Source organism: Chinchilla lanigera, unplaced genomic scaffold, assembly GCF_000276665.1.
Source record: "Chinchilla lanigera isolate Chin_1 unplaced genomic scaffold, ChiLan1.0 scaffold00083, whole genome shotgun sequence".
Taxonomy (NCBI): Eukaryota; Metazoa; Chordata; class Mammalia; order Rodentia; family Chinchillidae; genus Chinchilla; species Chinchilla lanigera.
In genome coordinates, this window is record NW_004955484.1 from 4,298,613 (window position 1) to 4,308,413 (window position 9,801).

A 9,801-nucleotide genomic window follows, 5' to 3' on the forward strand; every position below is an offset into this window, starting at 1 on the left:
CCTGAGAAATGGGCAAACTGTTTCATCATCCATCATGACAACACTCCACGTCACACATCGCTTCTGGTACTGCAATTTCTGTCAGAAACATTACAGGGTGTCCTCATCCACCTTACTCACCAGATCTGGCACCATGCTCTTCAAAATAACCATGAAAAGTAAGCATTTTGGATAGATTCAGAACTTTGAGGCAGCCACCAAGTGACAACTAAAGGCATTCTCAAAAAAGACTTCCAGAACTGCCTCAGAAAATGGGAAAAAATGATGGGATAAATGTGTTTGGCTCCATTCCTGGTAATCCCCCAAATGTGTCTGACTCAAGGGAGAGAATTTTGAGGGAAATTAATGGCAATGCCTCTTTAATTATGATAATTTTTTTTTTTACAAATTTAAGCATTCACCATTTATTTTGATCACATCTCCTGTAAAGGGTTCAGTGTCAAGGCTTCAGGCACCCTCTGAGAGTCATGGAATGCACCCCTTTCAGATAAAGAGGGAGCTGTACTACTCAGCAATAAAAAGAAATGAACTACCAGTGCACATGGCAACAAGAGCAATGCATTAGACTACATAAAACAAGCCAGACTCAAAGGAGCACAGAGAGTGTGAGTTCACTGGCATATTATCCTGGAAAAGGCAAAACTACAGGCCTAGAAAATGCAAATATGTCAGGGGTTTCCCAGGGGTGGGGAATGGAAGAGGGTGGCTCCAAGAGGCATGGGGGGAGTTGAAGAATGAGTTCTGTTATGACCATAGTTCTGACTACCTGATCATATTCACACGATAAAAACTATGCCCTGAACACTAAAGATAATGAACTCTACTGGTTTTTTTACATTACACCTTAATTTTTAAAAGGAAGAAGAAAAGGTCATCTCCTATGGAGGATCACCTCAGCAACTCTCCTTGAAAGAGGAACAATTTTCTCCATTTTAGCTGAGCCTGACCCTATTTCCACGTATTGACATGTATGGAGCTGGCTAGGACTTCTCCTTATCCTGTCAACTGACTTTAAGCAATGCATATTGATCCAGCCAAGGTGCTGATATGTGGTCTTTAAAGATGGCAGGCAGTGTTTCCCCAGATCCCCATTGTTCCATTGTATGAGCCAGGATGAGGCAGGATGAAAGCCAGTGCTCCACGCTGTAGGCTGGGATGGAGCCTCACGATACAAGAAGACACAGGGCTGTACCATGTCTAAGTCACAAACATCCCCATCCCCAGGTTCCCTGTCCTCTTCCCTGTTTTACTTTTCCATATCACTGATTATATCTAACAGGCCATATTACATCAAGTCTACGATGCCATTGGTTGACACATCTATTATAATTTTCTATAGAAAAAAAAATGCTCAGAAATATAGCTATAAAATGCTACCAGTTGTAAAATGCACCCCAATTTTCAAGATATTAGCATAAGAAAAATGTGCCTTGATTTTTAGTACCTAGGATTGAATCCAGAGCCTTTGCACTGAACTACATCCTCCTTTTTATGTTTCATTTTGAGACAGACTCTCCCTAAGTCTCTAAAATTAGGCAACTATGCTCTTTGTGATACTCCCAATTCGGTGCCACCACATCCAGCTAAAAATGTCATTAAATCAACAAAATGTGGTGTACGTATTTTACATATTTTATTTATTGTCTATGTAGCCCATTACAATGTTGGTATCATGAGGGCAGGATTTATGTTTTTGTTCCATGATATATCCTAGCAGAGAGTAAATGTTAAAAAAAAATTTGTTGAGTGAACAAATAAATGATAATATAATTACTCACTAGTATTTTTGATTACCTGTGTCAGACACTCTTCAACGTTCTTTCATTGTATAACCTCTTTGACTCATATTGAATGTTTTATGAAAATAAGAATTTATTTTAAACTAGCAATAAACCAGAAAGTGATACTTTTCGATATCTAGCCTAACCAGGAGCTATAATGAAGCAGCTGAAAGTAGAAAAAAGGAGGAGGAGGAGGAAAAGAAGAACAGAGTATTATGTTTCACAATCAACTAAAAATTTAGAAATGATAATAATTTTGTCAACAAGTATTAATTGAGCACCTCTATGTTCCTGACACTTTAGTGAGCTTAAACACTTTACATATTCTGCTTCATTGATTCTCACAGCACTCTAAGGTAGGTATTAAAGCCTTGTTTTATAAGTGAAGAAACCTGGATACTGGAAGGTTAAGGAACTTGCCTAAGGTCACACAGCTACTACTGAGAGTCAAAGCTCAGGCCAAGGAAGCCTACTCTAGAATCTGCATTCTTCAGTAATGGGCTACACTGCTTCCCAGACATGAAAGTATCCTGTCCTGTGTTTTCTTGCTATTTAGAAATCAATAAAGCAACAAAAAATCATTATGACCAAAGTGACGCACACCCCTCCAGCCTAATTAGGCCGTCTGTTTTTCCTGCGGATGAACATCACAAGGCAAAAAGAAGCAGAGCCAGCCTTCTCTGGCCTGTTTAGTTCTATTAACATTAACAGAATCAGGTGGCTAAGGCAAGGTGTCCTCAGTGTAACAAGCACTGTGCTAGGTGCTATGGCTACGTAGATGAAACAAGTGCTCCCGGGACAGAAGTGAGAAGCCACTAAACCAGTGATCATCACCATGGATGTCTGTAGGAAGTTCAGGAGGAGCCCAGCGGAAGAGGAAAGGTTGTGTCCACCTTTGAGCTGAAATTCGAAGCAAGAGTCTCAATTTGCCAAGTGCCCGCAAACCTGCTGCCCTCCAGACCCAAGGCCAGCTGCATCTGTCCCTTTCTTTACATAATGATTTTCAGTGCCCTGGACCAGGAAGAGATGGGCTCTAGCTCCCTATCACTGCCAGAGCAAATATTGAAAAAGCCTGGCTCTATGGCTTCACTACTGCACCTCATTGCATGTGCCACAAGGATGGATCTAATCCCCACCTCCAGCCTTCACACTCTGAAAGTAAGAATCAGGCGGCTAAGGCAAGTCTAAATCCCAGTAAATGAGATGCAGAAATGGTAGGGGATACCCAGGGAAGCAGAGAATGGGGAAAGAACCAAAAGAAAGAGACCAGAAATTCATGGTGTTCACAAAGAGTATGAGGGAATGGTGACAAGACATTTCCTAAAGTCAGAGAACTAATACAAGGAATATGAATGGCAGCTGACCTGGAGTTTCCCAGGAACCTCTGTCTCCTCCTGGAGACACACATCTGTATTCCCAGCATTCTGGGAGGCTGAGGCAGGAGGATCAAAAGTTTAAGCTCAACCTGGGCACCTTGTAAGACCTTGTTTCCAAATAAAAAATGAAAAAGAGGCTGGGAGATGTGAAGTGGGAAGGCCCTAGGTTCAATCCTCAGTCCCCTCCCCCCCCAAAAAAAACTAAATAAAAAAGTAGTTAAATGTATATACACATATATGTGTGTTTTCTCAAGAAATTTTTTATATGACAAATAAATTTGCTTACAAATTTAATGATTTTTTGCTACTTTGCTGCTTTATTGATTTAACTACCACTACAGGTCCACTTACATGTCAGTTTGGCCTACCATGAAACTTATTAACTGTAATGCTTATGGGTCTTGTCAATATTTGATCAGTGTGTTCTTGGCTTGTATTTTTGCCGAAGTGTGGACTCTGGGAAATGAATACCTCTGTTTCTTTTTATGTTTGTGCATTTCTAAGGGTAGGGGCCATATTTGTTTAACTTCTTTTAAACAATGTTAAACAGTTCCATGCACAAGAGGGTACATAATCTGATATAATCAGGGGTGGATGTTTATTTTGCAGAGAGGGTTAAAATATAAGCAAGTCCCACGTCAAGGTTTTTTAAATCAGAAAGCAAATATGTAATAATGTTGCAACATTAATTTGCAAGTGCCAAATAATCCAACCAAAATATACATCCTAACTGATAAAAATGACAGTTGGGCAAGTGCATAGATTTTGGCTTGGCATTGAGTTATAACTCTCAGCCAGGGCCTATGACTGGGACCTGATGTGGAGAGTATCAGAAGAAAATTCCAGCACAGAACTAGAACTCCAACTTCAAATTGTACTTCTGCATCCCGTTTTTCCTCCTCTTTGTAAAAAAGTTAAACCCTATTGCCTTTGTACTGAGTTATATATCCAGCCCCACATTTCTCATTAATGTGTATTGGTTATGCATATTAATATTTCATTTTGGCAGATACAACATACTTCAGTCATCCCCACCCCACCCCCACGCACCTCCAGGCCCCAGTCCCCGAAGCTGTTTCACACATTTGGGGAGGGGGTTCAAGCGTACAGTGTAATTTGATGCCCTTATTACCTGCCCTTCCATCCCTCCCTTTTCTTCTTTTTCTCTTGTTTAAAAAATAATCTTCCTTCTACTTTCTGGTCCTCCTTTCCATCTTCAGATTACACATATTAGGGATAACAGGCAATACTTATCTTTCTGAATCTGGCTCTGTTTTGCTCAGCGTTGTGCTTTCCAGATATGTGCATTTTTCTGCAAATGACAAAATTTCATTCCTTTCTATGGCTGGATAACATTCCATTGTGGGCATATATCACATTGTCTTTATTCAGTCACCCGTTGATGGGCACCTAGGCTGGTTCCATATTTTGGCTGTAAACATGGGTATGCAGGTACTCATGGTATGCTGACTTTACTCCCTACAGGTGTGTACAAGGAGTGGTATAGCTGAATCAAATGGTAGTGCTATTTTGAGTTTACTAAGGAACCTCTATATTAATTTTCTGGTAGCTATACCAATTTACACTCCCACCAGCAGTGTAGAAGTAATACACCAGCATTTATTGTGTTTTGTATTCTTCCTCACCAGCATTTATTGTGTTTTGTATTCTTCATGGTAGCCATTCTGACTGGGGTGAGACAGAATCTCAGTTTAGTTTTGATTTGTATTTCCCTAATGGCTAAAGGTATTGAACATGTTTTCACATATTTATTTGTATTTCTTTTGAGTACATTTGTACTTGTTTTGAGAAGTATCTGCTCACATTTTCACCTATTTATTGATCGGACTATTTGATTTTTTTCAGTTCTTCATCTTTCTAGGTACATATTAGTCCTCTGTCAGAGTAGCTGGCAAAGTGCTTTTTCCCATTCTATAGGTTGTCTCTGCATTATATTGACTATTTCCCTTTCTATAAGGAAACTTTTCAATTTGATATAGTCTCATTTGTTGATTCTTGCTATTATTTACTGTTTTATTGGAGTCTTAGTCAAGAAGTCTTTGTGCCTATGGCTTGAATTGTTTCCCCTATAGTAAGTATCTTTTATCAGTTTCAAAGCTGCATGTCTTATATCTAGATCTTTGGTCCATTTTCAGTTGATTTTTGTACAGGGTGAGAAGGACCTAGTTCCAATCTTCTACAAGTGGATATCCAGTTATCCAGCACCATTTGTAAAATAGGCTCTTTTCTCCAACATATTTTTGTCCTCTTTGTCCAGAATCAGATGGTTGTAATTGTTTGGGTTTCTTTCTTTGTCCTTTATTCTGTACCACTGGTTTACCTGTCTGTTTTTGTGCCAGGTTCACACTGTTTTTGTTACTATGGTTTTGCAATATAATTTGAAATTGGATATTGTGATGCTTCCAGCCTTGCTTAGGATTTTTTGTATATGCTGGGTCTTTTGTGTTTCCATATAAATTTTAGGTTTATTTTTCTAGTTCAGTGAAGAGTATCATTGGTATTTTGATGAAGATTGCATTGAATCTGTAGATTGCTTTTGATAGTATGGCCATTTTAACACTTTTAATTGTTAGCCCATGAACATGGGAGGGTTTTCCATATTCTTTCCATCTTCTTCAATTTGTTTCTTCAGTATTCTGAAATTTTCATTGTGGAGGTCTTTCGTTTCTTTTTTAAATTGACCCCTAGTTACTTTAAGCTACTGTAAGTGGAATTGGTTGCTGATTTTTTTTCTCAGCTAGTTCATTGTTGGTGTATAGAAAATTTATTGATTTTTAATGTTGATTTTATATTCTGCTACATTGCTGAGTTTATCGGCTCTAAAAGTCTTTTGATAGAATCTAAGTATAGCATATCATCTGCAAAGAAAGATACTTTGAATTCTTCCTTTCTTACTTCCCCTTTTATTGCTTCCTCTTAACTAACTGCTCTAGCTAAAATTTCAGGAACCTTATTGAATAGGAATGGCAAGAGCAGACATTCTTGTCTTGTTCCTGATTTTAGAGGAAATGCTTTCAATTTTCCCCCCTTAAGAATGATGTTGGCTGTGGGTTTGTCATATATGGCTTTTACCATATTGAGAAATGATCTTTAAAACCCAGTTCTTCAGGGCTTTTATCATGAAAGGATGTCGAATTTTGTTGAAGGATTTTTCTGTATCATTTGAGATTATCATGCGATTTTTACCCTTGATTCTATTTATGTGATTTATTATGTCTGTTGATTTGCATATGTTAAACCATCCTTGCATCCCTAGAATTTAATCAGGGTGCATGATGTGTTTAATGTGCTATCAAGTTCAGTTTACAAGAATTTTATTAAGGATTTACACATCTATGTTTGTCAAGGATTTGGGTCTATAGTTTTATTTTTTATTATATCTTTGTCTGGTTTTGGTATCAGGGTACTGTTGGCTTCATGAATGAGCTTGGAAGCATTTCTTCCCTTTCTATTTCATGATATAATTGAGGAGCATTTGCATTAGCTCTTTGAAGGTCCGGTAAAATTCACCAGTGAACACATCTGGTCCTGGGCTTTTCTTAATTGGGAGAATTTTTATCACTGCTTACATCTCACTGCTTGTTATTGATCTGCTTAGGCTTTCATAACCTCTTGGTTCAGTTTTGGTAGATTATATACGTCTCAAAATTTATCCATTTCTTATGAATTCTCCAATTTATTAAAATACAGGTTTTCAGCCAGGTGTAGTGGTGCAACTTGTAATCCCAGCACTTTGGAAGATGAGGTAGGAGGATCACCACAAATTTGAAGCCAGCACAGGCTACATAGTGAATTCAAGGCCAGCCTGGACTACATATCAAGATTTTGTCTCAAAAACAAATAAACAAACAAAAAAGAATATGGGTTTTCAAATTAATCTTCAATAATCCTCTGGATTTTGATGGTGTCTATACTAAGACCCCCACCCTTTTCATCTCTAATTGTATTGATTTGGGTCTTCTCTCTTTCTTTTAGTTAGTCTGGGTAATAGTTTTATTGCTTTTGTTCATCTTTTCAAAAAACTAACTCTTTGATTCATTGATTCTTTACATTGTTCTTTTAGTCTCTGTATTATTAATTTCAGCTCTAACTTTTATTATTTCTTTTCTTCTGTTGGGTTTGTTCTTGTTTTTCCAGAATATTAAGATGCATCATTAGGTCATTTATTTGAGATCTGTTTGATTATTACTTTTATGCAGGCATTCATAGTTATAAACTTTGCTCTTAGAACTGTTTTTGCTGTATCTTGCGATTCTGGTATGTTGTATTTTTATCTTGCTTTGATCCTAGGAATTTTTTAATTTCTTCCCTGGTTTCTTCCATGACAAACTGATCATTCAAAAGTGAGTTGTTTAGGGTCAGGGATATAGCTCAGTGGCACAGCACCTGCCTGATAAGTGCAAGGTCCTGAGTTCAATTCCTGGTACCAAAAAATAGTGAATTGTTCAGTCTCCAAGTGCTTGTACAATTTCTGTGGTTTCTCTTGCTGTTGATTTCTAGTTTCACTCCATTCTGATCTCAAAAGATGCAATAAACTGTTTCAGTTTTTTGTTTTTTAAGCTTGTGGTATGGCCTAAAATATGATCTGTTTTGGAGAATGTTCAATGAGCAGCTGAGAAGAATGTGTATGGGGTAATTATTGGATGCAATGTTCTGCACACATTGCTAAGTCCGTTTGATCTATGTTGTAGTTTCACTCTAATGTTTCTCTGTTAATTTTTTCACCTGGATGACCTATCTATTGGTGAAAGTGAGTACTGAAGTCATCCAATATTATTGTATTGTGATTTATGTGTCCTCTTATACTGAGCGATTTGTCTATGAATTGGGCATATCAATGTTTGGTGCATATATGTATACAAGTGTTATATCCTCTTGTTAGCTTGTTCCCTTTATGAAAATATAGTGGCCTTCCTTGACTCATCTGATCAATTTTGTCTTGAACTCTGCATTGTCATATATAAGTGCAGCTACTCCTGATTGCTCTAAGGTTCCATTTGCATGGAATATTTTTTTCCACCCTTTTACTTTCTATCTGTATATGTCTTTGCCAGGAAGACATATTTCTTGTAAGTGGCAAAGAGTTAGGCCTTGTTTTTGATCCAGCCTTGCAGTCTATATCTTTTAACAGGAGAATTAAGACCATTTACATTCCCATCCCTTCTTTATCTTTTATTTTGAGACGGGGCCTTTCTAAGTCACTAAATTGCCCAGGCAGGGCTCATATTTACGATCCTCCTGCCTCCCAGAGTGTTTGCTGCTCTTTAATATACATGCCCTCAATTTATGTTATTGATAAATAAACATTAATTGCATTGGTATCATTTATGAAAAAAATAGCTCTTTTCCATAGCTGTGTTTTCTCTTCTCATACAAAATATGGGTGGTTCAAGATGTAAAGTAACATCTAGGCATTAATGGCACACTCCTATAATCCTAGCACTTGGGAAGTTAAAGCAGGAGGATTGCTGTGAGTTCAAAACCAGCCTCAGCTACACAGTTAGTTCAAGATCAGGCTGAACTACATAGTGAGACCCTGTCTCAAAAGACCAAAGGAAAAAAAGAGATAAAGTAACACAGAGAAAATAAAAACAGTAGCTACCATTTACATAGAACCTACATACCAGTTCTAGTTCTAGGTGTTTTACATATATTAAATCATTTAGTTCTTACAATCACCCTAAAAGGTCAATTCTTTTACTATGCTCATTTTCAATGGAGGAAAAATTTTCATTTCATTGCAAGAAAATCAGGTGCAGGAAGATTTAATATCACGGTCCAGTTCATAAATTGATCATATAGTGGATCTGGAATTCAAAGCCAAAATCCAGGTCATATGGCTTCAGATCCTTCTTAACCATGAATTTACGATCAGAGAAAACCCTTAAAGGAATTTGTCTGTCATCTTTCTCATGTTTGGTTTTGACCTAAGTGCTGAGTAAATGGTACAGCCCTCAAACTTCTTAAAAAGACAGACTACAAAGGGAAACAGCAACCCACATTCCAAAGTATAGGAAACTTACTTTAAATTATTAGATATGTTGATGTATGGGTCATGTGCATGTTGGTAATGTAACTAAGGATGCAAGTCTCCAAAAATGCAGGGACTTCTTATGATACTAAGGGTCTTTCCTGAACTCCTTCTAAGCATCTAGTACTTAAAACTGCATAGCTGACAACTCTAACTTAAACTTAGCATGTCCCTGCTAGTCAAGCCAGTTAGTACCAGCTGATGTTATGCTCTCCAGTCTCAGTGGCTTAATGGAATTAACACTTATTTCTCAATCACACAAAATCAAAAGCAGGTGTTCACAATTGACCATTGTCCTGGGAAACTCTTTCAAGCAGTAATTTGGGGATCCAGGGTCTTTCTATATGGTGGTTCTCCCATTTTCAACAATGATCCCCTCTTTGGAAGTGTGGAGGTAAAGAAGACAAAGAGTGAATGTAGAAAAGACACCATTCTTTTTTTTTTTTTTTTTTTTTTTTGAGACAGGGTCATTACATGTTGCCCAGGCTGGTCTTGAACTCAAGTGATTCCACCACACCTTCTTGCTCTCACATCTCTGCCTCCCAAGTAGCTGGAACTACAGGCACATACCACTGCACTCAGCTAGCATAAC